The sequence below is a fragment of the Mus musculus genome, chromosome 4, assembly GCF_000001635.26.
Source record: "Mus musculus strain C57BL/6J chromosome 4, GRCm38.p6 C57BL/6J".
NCBI lineage: Eukaryota > Metazoa > Chordata > Mammalia > Rodentia > Muridae > Mus > Mus musculus.
Window position 1 is genome coordinate 10,144,989 of NC_000070.6, and position 13,726 is coordinate 10,158,714.

Consider the following 13,726-nt stretch of genomic DNA (forward strand, 5'->3'; position numbering starts at 1 on the left):
CCAGTCCATTGGTTCTCAGGGTGACTAGTGAGGTCAGACACACTTGTCCCATATCCAATATCTGAATATTGAAAACACAGGAAAATTGAAACTGGAGTGAGCCTTGTGGCCTGAAGTTTGGCGTGTTAACAAATGTGCTCACAAGTGTATCACCCAGAGGTCTTGCAATAACAGATGCATTTTTGCTATGACCCTTCAAATAAATGTCGTTCTTGACACTTGAGAATTTATCAGAGCATACCAAATATTCGAAGTATCTTTTAAATAATTAATTATGTTTACTTTGTAACTCATATGAGAAGATAAATAATATGATAAGGTAAGGAATCTTTTTTTGTTGTTGTTTTATTGTTTTTGTTTTTGTTTTTGAGACAGGGTAGGAATCTTTATCCTACAGACTTTTAACTATTCCAAGCTAGAAACAATGTATCTCTCAAAGAAAAATTATACAGAAATCAGGAACAAGGAGATCTAATTCACTGTGGTGGATTCCCAGTGTCAGTGTGTCTAGGCTAGACTACATTTCTCGGAATTCTCTCTTCTGTATGTTTTGAGCATGGGTGGAGGAGAGGTGTGTGAAATTCAGGGTGCAAGCAACAAGGTATTTTATAGTTTGCCATGTCCTTGCTGCTCTGTGTATTCCCTTCAGTGCTGAGACATAGTAGCTAGTCTTTACCAGCTTCAGCCTCTCTTAGTTCCTCCTAAACTTCTCCAGATGCCGGTGGAGTTAGATTTATTTTGGGAAAGGCCCTGAGTATCTGTACTAGAAGTGAAAGAGTTGACAGGAAGCAGCACGAGTTTCAATCTGTCTTGTGGGGCCATAGTTCATGTTTGTATGTTTGTAGATTCTTTACTTCTCTTACTGTATTTGCAAAATGTTTTTAGAAATTATATACTGAACATGAATGTGCACTTTTTCTTGTTACTTTCTAAACACCAAAACATAACAGCTAATTGTGATTACTTACATTATATTAGTTATCATAAATAATGTATAAATGAATAAAAGTTTGTAGAAAGATGTAGGTAGGCTATATGCAAACACTATGCCTTTCCAGATAAGTAATTTGGGACTCTATAAATTTTTGGATTTTTTAGGGTTGCCTTGGAACCAATGACTTCTAGGTGCCATACGCGCGCGCGCGCACACACACACACACACACACAAGATTTTTTTTTTTTTAGTTTTTCTGGCTAATATTCAATCTCTGTGTGTCATACTAGTATTGAATGATCCAAAGACTAAGACATGTTATTATTGTTCATGTTGTTGAAAATATTTTTTATTTCAATTAGTGTGATGTGTGTTAATAAAAGTGCCCTGAAGTTGTTCTCCAGTATCTCCTTTGAAAGACAACCTTTAAAGACTTGAAGTTGGAAAGCTGGGAAGATTTCCAAGCCTCTTTTATTAACCTACACATTTCCTTCGTCTCTACTTGTGTCTCTATAGAAATGTCTACTGTATGTCTGGAGAAAGGATATTATGCTTATGAGTGGCTTCAGAAACATCTTTATTTCTTTTTAGAGCAGAAAATCTAGGAAGAGCTTCTAGTGGCCAGTTCTGAGAACTCAGTTTTGAAAATCAAAATATGTTTTGTCTTGTATATGGAAAGTTGGCCCAATGTTCTGGCGGTTTCTTTTATCACTCTGCTCTAATATATGAGATGCCAGATGCAGTTAGACATAGAACTCTAGACATTGTGACCTGGACTGTCAACTCCTTGTTACCTCATCACTCCAAATAAGGGGCGGGATACTTTTCTTTCCATTGCTGTGATAAAAACCAGAACAAAAAATAACTTGAGGACGAAAGTATATGTTTTATCTTGCAGGTTGTAGTCCACCATTAAGGGAAGCCACAGCAGGAACCTGGAGGCAGAACGGAAGCATAGAGGATGGAGGAACCCTAGTTACTAGCTTACTCCTTCTGATTTGCTCAGCCAGGCCAGTCTGCCTAGGAATGGCACCACCCACAATGGTCCAGAGCATTCTGAATCAATTAGCAATTAAAAACAATACCTCACCAAAGGTCAGTCTAATCTGGGCATTCTTTAATTGAGCCTCCCTCTTCCCAGGTGACTCTAAGTTGTGTCAAATTGATAGTAAAATCTGATTATGACAGGGGCAAGTTTGAATTCTGTTAATAGATGGCTTTATAAATAAACAAATGAAGAATGACCCGGTTCTCTGGTCCAAGTCAACATTGCCTTGGTGATGACAATAGTAGTGAAATCCCCTTGTGTTGGTAAAGAGAGATTTGATTTCAGAGATTTGATAGGAACAAACGTGCTCTTTCTCATCAGCTGCCACGGGTTCCTGCCATTACCACCATGGCAGTCATCCTGGGGTTTCTAAAGGTTTCAGGATAGATGTGAAAGCACACGGAGCCCAGGATGAGTTGGACCTCCTTAACTGCCAGTCAAATTTCAGAGGACTTAAATCATAAGAGCTCACTTTTCCAAAGTGCTGATTCAAGCTCAGTGCCAAGCACTTTACAGACACTTTCACACTAGAGGAACTCTCTGAGAAAGGAGTCGTTGTCCCCATATTGTAATTGAGAGTGTTCAAGAATGAAGGGTAAAATAAGTTGACTGAAAACCCTGTCAACTAAGGATTTGAAACCACCAGTATTCAAACTCAGAATGTTGGATGAAGAGTCTGTCCATGCATGCAAACACATGCTGCAGTGGGAACCACAGGTAAGTCCACCTCCTGGGAAAGAAGGACTGCCTTGCATTGTTGACATGGAGTAATAAAATAAAATCTTTCTCTGTTCCACCTCATCCTATTTTACTCCCAAATCTGAAGCTATTGTAATGGTTAAAGAGTAGGCAAAGAAGAAACTGGACTTAGGTATTTTCCACAGCATCACAATCATAGCAAGAAGTTTAAAGGTACTTAGCATAGCTGTTGTTGCTTTTCTCATTGTTGTGACAAAATGCCCAACAGAGAGAACTTAGGGAAGGAAAGGTTTCTTTGGGTTTACATGGTTCAACTCATCAGGATGGGAACACAAGGTGGTGGGAGCAGCTGGTCTGAGGGTGGGGTGGCTTCTCACATGGCAGCCGTACCCAGAGGCAGGGAAATGACTGCAGGTAGAAGTGGGTACAGCCTTCAGGGATCATCTCTAGTGATCCAAAGATTCCATTGTCCCAGAAAGCACTGCTATCATCCAGGAACCAAGAGCCTAAACAGTTGAACCTGTGGGAGACATTTCATATCTAAACTACAGCAGCAGGTGAGTGGATGCCCCATAGGCGTTGCCTGTGATTGCTTTTGGTCTTTGCCCAGAACAATCCTAACACAATACTGTATTTCTCTGAAGTTTTAGGCAAACGAGTGGGGACGTGACCTATGTACATTTTTTCAGACTATTAAATTATGACGAAATTAGCAGATGAGAGAGAGTAGACAGAGTCTACTCATTTTAGCAAGAGAAGCAGTGAACGAAGAAACAAACAGAACAGTCAGAACCAGGTGATCCTTGTCAGATATGTGAGAAGCTGCGTTACCTCCACAGAAAGCATAGTTTCTGCTCCATGTTAAACTGTCAAGGCTTGTTCTGCTGAGTGGTCCAAGACAGAGGAAAGCCAGTTACACAGGCTGCTCCTGGGGCTGGGCTGGGCTCTCCTGGTTCTCATTAACATTCTTGCTGCCTTCTCATTGATAACGAAATAAAGCCGATAGGATAACTCCCATCTGACTTATAATTTATGGATTCCAGAATCACCACTGTCCTTCAGACATGTAATAACTGTTGATATAGATTCAACATCAATCCATGTGCCAGTTGGGATGCAGGGATATACTAATTGTGGCATCGTGCTCTCCCCTATGGGCTGTTTTCTCAACTCTTAAAGAAATTCACTTACTCAAAAGATATATGTTAAGTATCTCTGTGTCAGCTTCTGGAGAAATGAGCTAGGTTAGGTTAGCATCTACAAAGGAGACGTATGGCTGTGAATCTCCCATGGCTCAAATATCTTGATGCTCTCTGGGGAAGCCAGCAGCATCTCTGTCTACAGACAATGACTTCAGGGGAGTCTTTGTAGGAGAAGACTAAACTGTTTGGAAAGATACAAAGGAAAAAAAATGCAGAAAGCCAGCTTTGGAAATTTAAATGGCTTTTAGTTACAAGTACAGACTAGAGGCATATGTGTATGAATTATAGACAAGATACCAAAAGGAATATTGACTGCCATGCTGAATAATTTCCATGATGTGGGAAGCAGGAGCCTAGGAATGACTTGAAGGAAGGAAGAAACATTGAGGTTAGTATTTAGGAAATTTTCTTCCTAACATTGTGGAGGACCAATGGGAGGATCCACACTAGGAAGAGGAGCCAATTGAGAATGCTTTATTTAACAAAAGGAGGGGCTGCCGGGCATAATGGTGCACACCTCTCATCCCAACACTCAAGAGGGAGAGGCAAGCAGTTTCTGTGAGTTCGAGCACAGCCTAATCTACAGAAGTAGTTACAGGACAGGGAGGGTACAGAAAAACCTTGTCTCTAAAAGGGAGTTGCTAAGAAGGAGACTAAAATATGGAGCTCAGAGAGACAGGGGATTGGTCAAGCTGAGGATGTTCTACCAGGGAATTTCAGGAGCTCTGTGAAGGCCAAGAATATGATATGCTGCAGACATACCTCAGAAGATGGCCAAGTGGCTATAGGATTTGGCATTTAGGGGAAGACTGGCAACCTGGGTGTTCTTAGATTCAGTGAAGGATTGAGCATAGGGGAGACAGTGGAGTGGGTTGCTGTGTAGGTAGGAAGTTAAATGCTGCAAAATTAGTATGGACGTTAATGTGAAAGTGGGTAGTGATTAAAAATACAGATTCTTCTATTCACTTTAAAAAATGAGCAAACAAACAACAATAAAAAGGAATTGTTTCAAGGTGGAGTAGAATCAGCTCCTCTTGGTTTTACTAGTACTGGCTCCTTAAATTTGAAGACATGCTTGCAACTTTAGAAGAGTGGGCCAGCTGGACTCTGCCACCATGACAGTAACTATTTTTTGTCAAGGCCAACAGTCCAGAACATTTTTCTTCCTGTGTCTCTGCATCTCCCTCCTCCTCCATTTTTGAACTTTCCCCTAGTCTGCATGGTTAATGTTGTTGCCTTGACTTATCCCTGGAGACTACTGTTGACAGCATCAGATGCCTCTGGCCCCAGATTTGGTTCTTTTTACTCTGGTCCCTGAATTGTGAGGCTCTGCAAGGCTATCTTCGGTTCCAGTCATTCATGTTTACGTGAACAGTGCCAAGGTCTGAATCTCACTCATATTCATGATCTCCAAAAGCAATGAAAGCTAAGAGAGCAAGTTTCAAAGGTACCCTACCCAGGTGGGAGGGTGGGAAGGTAGGGTGGGTGGTGTCTGATTTTGCCCCTGTCACCTTATGGTTGTGTGACTATAGACAAAAACTTGTTACCTCTCTTTGCCTCAGTTTCTTTATCTGCTCTACACAAACAATCTATGTAAATAATAACAGAATCTACATATACATATTTGAGGAATAACTATGTTAACATGATCCTGAGGCTTAGAGTGTGTTTGGCATATAGTAAACCCTCCTGTTTGTCCTTTTTTTAAAAAAAATTATTAGATATTTACTTTATGTACATTTCAAAAATAAAGTAAATATCCGTTTGTCCTTAAAATAGGGCGAGTTGCCCTGTGTGACAGAAAGGGTTCCTACCTTTTTGCTGCCCTCTGGTGGCTGGTGAACATATTTGGAGCATTGAAATTGACCCTTTGTGTGCTGGATATAATATAGAACTGGCAATGATGAGAATTAATGGCAATCAATATTTGGTTATTCAATTGACTCCTCATAGTACCCATACTGAGATTTGTGGATATTATTACTTTTTGAATAAGAATAGATGCTGAGAAAATATGAGATAAGCTACACACATAATTAAGTATCATAGGAACTAAAGTAAGTCTTATTTATAGCCAGGGACTCAATTTGAAAGAAAAAAAATTATTTGTTTATTTTAAATTCAGTTCAGAGCATATTTTGATCTTGTTTTGTTTCAGTCAATAGTTACATATAACATATAGTTTGGCTTCAAATCATATAGTTCAAATAGTTTCCTTTTCCTCTTGAAAAGTTGGTTCAGTTCATGGTTTACTAGAACATTAAAATTTGGGTTTGGTTCTAGCTGAACACTGATGTGAAGTTAGGTTTGGTTCAAGTCTTTTTCAAATAGTCTAGTGAATGTTAAATTGATGGACATCTTCAGGAAATAGCCAATGCCTAGCAAGAATGCACTGTGCCTGTTTCATCAAAAACATTTCCACAGCCCTCTTGTCTGAACCCGTACGATATCTGGTTCTCTTTAAGTTGGCTGTCCTGAGACAGAATAATAACGCTGAACATAGTAGTGAGTGGTAGTTTTGCAACACTGACAAATGATCTCATTTTGCTGGACTGACTTCTAAACTTGAAAATTCATGAATTTCATCACACACTCATTCCAAAGGCTTACACCTCACAGATGGATCGAATCTCAGGGCCCCATGCTTCATGTGCTTGCCTTGTTTCTGTGTGGATGTGAAGTGTGTGATTTTGCTGTTTTGAATATTAATGATATCTCAGTGCTAAGTTAGTCATTTTTTTTTTTGGAAAGATTTTCTGAATTCTGAGGTTCAACTTTCATTATATTCCAAATCTAAGAGAGAAGTATCTTTCCAGGCTTAAATTGCAAATATAATACAGCATGTGGCAATGTGTTTATAACTAAATCAGTTGAGGCATATCCATGTGACCGAGCAAAGGAAGCCCGACCAAGATCCCGTTTGCACTAGGATTTGTTGGCGAGAACATCAACAAATAGGAATTTGCAATCAGCATAGGCTGAAGTAGACTCTTCAACAAGCCCTGACTGTCACATCTATGTGAGCCATCACCTCATTATGTGGGTACTACAGTCTTCTCATTTAATTTTTTTCTTTCTTTTTTTTAATTAGGTATTTATTTCATTTACATTTCCAATGTTATCCCAAAAGTACCCCACACGCTCCCCCACCCACCCACCCACTCCCACTTCTTCGCCCTGGAGTTCCCCTGTACTGAAGCAGATAAAGTTTGCACAACCAATGGGCCTCTCTTTCCACTGATGTCCGACTAGGCCATCTTCTGATACATATGCAGCTAGAGACACGAGCTCTGGGAGGTACTGGGTAGTTCATATTGTTGTTCCACCTATAGGGTTGCAGATCCCTTTAGCTCCTTGGTTACTTTCTCTAGCTCCTTCATTGGAGGCCCTGTGATCCATCCAATAGCTGACTGTGAGCATCCACTTCTGTGTTTTCTAGATCTCGGCATAGTCTCACAAGAGACAGCTATATCTGGGTCCTTTCAGCAAAATCTTGCTAGTGTGTGCAATGGTGTCAGCATCTGGAGGCTGATTATGATGGATCCCCGGATATGGCAGCCTCTAGATGGTCCATTCTTTTGTCTCAGCTCCAAACTGTGTCTCTGTAACTCCTTCCATGGGTGTTTTGTTCCCAATTCTAAGAAGGGGCAAAGATTAACACAAATCTAGAATATCAAAAATGAGGATTTAAGTATGCATAAATCCAGCTTAATCATGTAACTATCATGGTGAATTTTCATGTAGTTGGGCATTGAGTTCAAATACAAATTAAGATCAAGGCAGAATATTCAGACACCAAGCAGACTAATGAAAGTCAGGACATATGCACTGCCCCGGAGTCAAGAGCCGTCAAGGGTCAGAACCTTTTCATGTAGATGAAAACCAGAGAGAGGAGGGAACTGGCCCAATGATAAAAGAAGAAGAAAAAAGGACAAGACAAGTGGCTTGAAGAACTCTAACTCAAAGCCATAAAGAATACTGATGAAGACTCCATCAAACTGTGAAGGGATCATCCACACTGATGGCAACCAATCTACCATCAGGTTCTTTGTTTTAATTCTGAAACAGAGCCTGCAAGTCCATCCTGCCTGAGCTGCTGTGCAGGCCAGGAGTAAGAGATGCTTCACAATATTCACAGAGCCCCAACCACTTCAGTTTTGTCATCTGCCATTTAATCTAGTTGCCCACTTCAGGGAGCTTCCTGTGTAGCTGCTCTGCTGAGATGACCACATGTGCACTTCTTTCCCTCCCTCCCCTCTAAGGTGTGCCGAGCTCCTGGCTTCCAGACAGCAACTTTCTTCTGTTACAGCGTTCTAGCTGCTGAAACATCCTTTTGTTGCAGGGCCGAGATTTTATATCTTGTTCTTCGTTTGCCTCTGTGGCCACAGAAGATTACAGGTATTCTTTTATCTCTACATGAGAATAGTGGAAGTGTTTTTAAGAGATGTAAAAATATTTAAAAGATGACCCAATAATGAAGTCTTCCAAACTATGAGAAAGAGAAAAAGAAAGGAAGAAACAAAGACAGAGAGAGAGAGAGAGAGAGAGAGAGAGAGAGAGAGAGAGAGAGAACAAGCAATAGACACAAGATTTATTAGAAAGAATCTTGTAATAAGAGATATCATGCCAAGGTAGCCTAGTATGCCCACCTTTTCTTCCACCCAGAGGAAAGATACCTTCCCAGCTATTACAGCCAAGCCAAGCTTAAGTAATATCTTCTCCTGTCTTCTGAGCTGTGCAGTGAATGGCACTGCCATTTTTGAAATTACTTTTGTGGTAACAAGGCAGTATTTCTCAAAAACAAATACATTAAGAAGAAGAAGAAAGATAGCAAAGGATAACAAGAGTGGTAGAAATAAAAGTGGTCTACTAAATCTCTAAAAGGAGAACTAGAGAAATCCAAGCTTTATTGAGCTCCTGCTGTGGGTGCTTTAATCAGCATGGTAATTTAATAAGCAGGCGTGTGTCTTGAAACATTTGGTGAGTGAAAACACTGAGGTTCAGAACGGCCTCAAGTGCATATAGTTACATTCACTGTTAGTTCTATGGATTGAATGGTTCTGTCTTCTCAAAAACAAAAAAACAAAGCAGCAAAAACAAAACCTATTGAAATTGAATCCATACAGTAACATTATTAAGAGGTGTCACAGGTTAGGATTGGAGTTCTCATCAATGAGATCAGTGCCTTGTAAGGAGCTGGGGTAGAAAGGGTAGAGAGAACTATGTAAGTAACGTGTGAACATAGCATCTGTTCCCTCTCGAAGCTTCCAAGGTAAGTAACATTATGATAGCAACAAACTGTAAACCTGTGATGCCTTGATCTTGGACTCCCAGCATCCAGAACAGTGAGAAGCAAATTTCTACTTTATAACTAATGCAGTCCCCCCCCCCCCAAAAAAAAACCCATCGGAATAAAATGACTACAACTGCTATACCTATAGCTTAGTGCCTTTCTCAGCCATCATCAGAGAAGTTTCTTCTGACAGTTAATGGGATCTAACACAGAGACCCACAACTGGACGATGTCCAGAAAGTGAGAGACTTTGGAGCACTCAGTCCTAAATAGAATAAAACTCTTCCTCTTAGGTCTCAAGGAGCTATTGGGAAGAAGAGACAGATTGCAAGAGTCAGAGGAGGTGAATGTCTCCAAGGAACAGTGACTTCCAGACACATCAGGACCTATGCACATATGAACTCACAGAGACTGAGAGAGGATGCTCAGGGACTGCATAGGTTCAAGTCAGATGTGGTACCAGCCCTGAGTGGGGGAAGTGAACATAGGTTCCCATCCCTCACCAAGAAGTAATCTACTACTGATGTCTGCTTGCAAAGAAAAATCAGTTTTCTTTAATGGCAACTCACTGAGTATTCTAACCACGTGGGTGGACTCCATGCCCAGAAGTAGTTGGCCAACACAAAATGAACTCAATGGGATTTTTTAGACATTTTGCTTCCTATTGCTTTGTTTGAACATTTTTGTCTTACTGGTCTTTTACTTGTATATTTTGGTTTCTGGTTTCGTAGAGGTTGTGTGTGTGTGTCTTTGTTTTTCTGAGAAAGACACACACACACACACACACACAGAGGGGTGGAGTTGGGTGGGTGGGGAGGTACAAAGGATCTGAGAAGAGAGAAGAAGTGGGCAAGGGAAAAGTATTGCCAGAATATATTGCATGAAAGTTTTTCAAAAAGAGAGAGAGAGAGAGAGAGAGAGAGAGAGAGAGAGAGAGAGAGAGAGAGAGAGAAGCAGTTTGAGGTATTTTGTTAGAACATGACAAACAGACTCTGACAGTGGTCATTATTTACTAGCTTCTGTCATACAGCTCTTACCTGGAACAGTGACCTGTTTTTCCCATTTATTTATTTAATCCACAAACATTATAAATTTAGAGCTAGTCTATTGCTAGCCTGAAATTTAAAGGACATGTGTGTGTGTGTATGTGTGTGTGTGTGTGTGTGTGTGTGTGTGTGTGTGTGTGTGTGTGTGTATTATTGATAAACTAGCAATGTGCTCAGTTTGGCTATGTGTAATCAACAAATTTAACAAAATCTAAAGCACCTTCAAGGAATTTCCATCAAGTATTGAAGACAGAAAAATAAATAAGCAATTATTATACAGAAGTATGGATGTTGGACTGAAAGCTATGCCCTTGCCCCTACAACACATTTAGAGAATGGGTAGAGAATCTGGAAACATGTTCTATTAGTCTAGGTGCCAAGGAATTTCCCCTTGCAAAGCCATCAGCTATGTAGCCCCTCTGCCTAATCTGCATAGTAAAGGGCCCAAAAAAGATGAAATGGGCCAAGAATGGCACTGTGCTACCTGGCAATTTGGTCATGTGTACATTCAACTCCTGTGAGTGCGTATATACATATATGTACATACACACACTCCTGTGACAAAGGGCCGTCCAGATGCTTCAGTCCTTCGAGGAAAATACTTGCCAATATGAGTGACCCTTCTGTAGGACACTGGAGAGCTGACTGTGCTTGAGGGCTGGGGTGAGTAGGGTAAGGGTGAATTGAGTAGTACTAAAGGGAACTGGTGTGCTGTGCTCTATGAAGACAGAAACCTTTTTTTTTTTTTCATTAAAACAATCTTGAAATTGTTGGCAAGCCCATAAAAAGGCTAAGTTAGAGCTGTCTTGGGGCAACTTTTCTTTGAGTTGAGTTTATTAATGTAGGTTTTTACATGGCTTTTTATTAAGAAACATATGGTACTTTAGGCTATTTAACACCAAAGAAAAGGCATCATAAAGAAACATTATGAACACCAATCTAGCATAAATGTGCCCCGCTGCATTTTACAGAAATGAGTGCTATTGGAGGGTTTGTACTTTGGTACTCTCTAGTGGTCTCTCATGGAGATTTTAATTTCAGTTAGAAGCTTATATTAAGCTTTTCAAAAGGGGAAATGAAGAATATTGTACAAGTGCATACACTCACACATGTGTATGTGTGTGTGTGTGTGTGCATGCATGCATGCGTGTGTGTGTGTGTGTGTGTGTGTGTGTGTGTGTGTGTGTGTGGTTGAAAGTTAAAGGAGGGTAGGGATTTGACACTTTATCCTTTTATTCCAAATGCCTTACGGATCCCTTAAAAGGTCTTTATAAAATTCCAAGAAGGGTTAAGAATAGTGCTAAATATTCAATTGGATTTTAGACAGAATAAGATTACTCCTACCCTAAAGAAGATGCCCCAACTGGTAAGAAGGACACATGCTCCACTATGTTCATAGCAGCCTTATTTATAATAGCCAGAACCTGGAAGGAACCCAGATGCCCCTCAACAGAGGAATGGATACAGAAAATGTGGTACATCTACACAATGGAGTACTACTCAGCTATTAAAAAGAATGAATTTATGAAATTCCTAGCCAAATGGATGGACCTGGAGGGCATCATCCTGAGTGAGGTAACACATTCACAAAGGAACTCACACAATATGTACTCACTGATAAGTGGATATTAGCCCAAAACCTAAGATACCCAAGATATAAGATACAATTTCCTAAACACATGAAACTCAAGAAAAATGAAGACTGAAGTGTGAACACTATGCCCCTCCTTAGAAGTGGGAACAAAACACCCTTGGAAGGAGTTACAGAGACAAAGTTTGGAGCTGAGATAAAAGGATGGACCATGTAGACACTAGCATATCCGGGGATCCATCCCATAATCAGCTTCCAAATGCTGACACCATTGCATACACTAGCAAGATTATGCTGAAAGGACCCTGATATAGCTGTCTCTTGTCAGAGTATGCCTGGGCCTAGCAAACATAGAAGTGGATGCTCACAGTCGGCTATTGGATGGATCACATGGCCCCCAATGAAGGAGCTAGAGAAAGTACCAAAGAAGCTAAAGGGATCTGCAACCCTATAGGTGGAACAACATTATGAACTAACCAGTACCCCGGAGCTCTTGACTCTAGCTGCATATGCATCAAAAGATGGCCTAGTCGGCCATCAAAAAAAAAAAAAAAAAAAAGAATTACCCAGTTCCCAATGGCAGAGTTCCACTGCTGAGATATCTATCCTATCGTAAGATATAAACTCCAGTGGAGATTAGATTGTCATGCCACCGTATGAGGGAGCCATTTGCATTTTCCCAGCAAGAAAAGTATCAGAGGGCTGGTGACATGATTCATTGGATAGAGGTGCTTGATATGTAAGCCTTGTGACCTGAGTTCGATGCTGAGAATCCACGTCAAGGTGGAAAGAAGACCAATTGCAGAGTGCTAGCCTCTGACCTCTATGTGTGTGCCAAGACACACAAGCCCCCTCTCTCCCTCTCTCTCTCTCTCTCTCTCTCTCTCTCTCTCTCTCTCTCTCTCTCTCTCTCTCTCCCTCTCTCTCTCTCTCTCTCTCTCTCTCTCTCTCTCTCCCCCCCTCTCTCTCCCTCTCTCTCTCTCTCTCTCTCTCCCTCTCTCTCTCTCTCTCTCTCTCTCTCCCTCCCTCCCTCTCTCTCTCTCTCTCTCCCTCTCTCTCTCTCTCCCTCTCCCTCCCTCCCTCCCTCCCTCCCTCTCTCTCTCTCTCTCTCTCTCTCTCTCTCTCTCACACACACACACACACACACACACACACACACACACACACACACGCCTCTCCCCTGTCTCCTTCCCTCCCCCTTGCTATGGAAACAGAATATGCAGTTTCTGGTGCCTTGGGAGAGTGGAGAGTGGGTCTGTCGCTTTTCTAAAGGCTTTTAAATGAGATACAAAGAAAAAGTAACTGGTATTGACTGGTTCACAGGGAATAAATAGATATTTGACAATTTAGGTCTCATGAGGCCCTAAACTCCATCTTCCTTCTAGGACAGATTCACATACTGAAGAAGTGATTGAATGTATGTGACAACAGTAAAGACTGCAATGGAAGTCACCCTTGTCTCCAAGGTCAGTGAAAGAGGATAAGGCCAGGACAACAACTAAACAAAGGACTTCTCCAGGTCAGCATGCCCTCAGTTACTCTCCCTTATGGACACAAGTAGACTTTCCCAATTGTGTCTCCCACTTGCATTCCTATGCACCCAAAATGTAGGCATCCCTCGAGGAATGATTTAGAATAAAGAATGTACCACAACCCAGGAAAGAAAAGGGTGGAGATTCAATACACACTATATTGGTATGATCTAACAATACAAGCCATAAGTATATCTAGCTCCCATAACTAGCAAGGACATTGGTTTTGGATTCTGTGGCATATAGAGGAACACAGCACGGCTCCTGCTCTCTAAGACCCACTCTATAATAAGTAAGACAGACGTATCATCCACACTCCAAACTATTAACTGTAATAAAAACCAGATTGGCTTAAGTGCTATGATACAGGTATTCCAATGT

General features: G+C 41.0%; 1 long non-coding RNA gene across 1 annotated transcript; it reads left to right on the forward strand.

Moving 5' to 3' along the window:
* The first annotated feature begins 2,623 nt into the window (after window positions 1–2,623).
* Gm35008 lies at window positions 2,624–13,253 on the forward strand. The gene is made up of 3 exons (XR_390388.2): window positions 2,624–2,699; window positions 8,146–8,281; window positions 13,199–13,253. It is a non-coding gene; the product is annotated as a predicted gene, 35008 (long non-coding RNA).
* The last annotated feature ends 473 nt before the right edge of the window (window positions 13,254–13,726 follow it).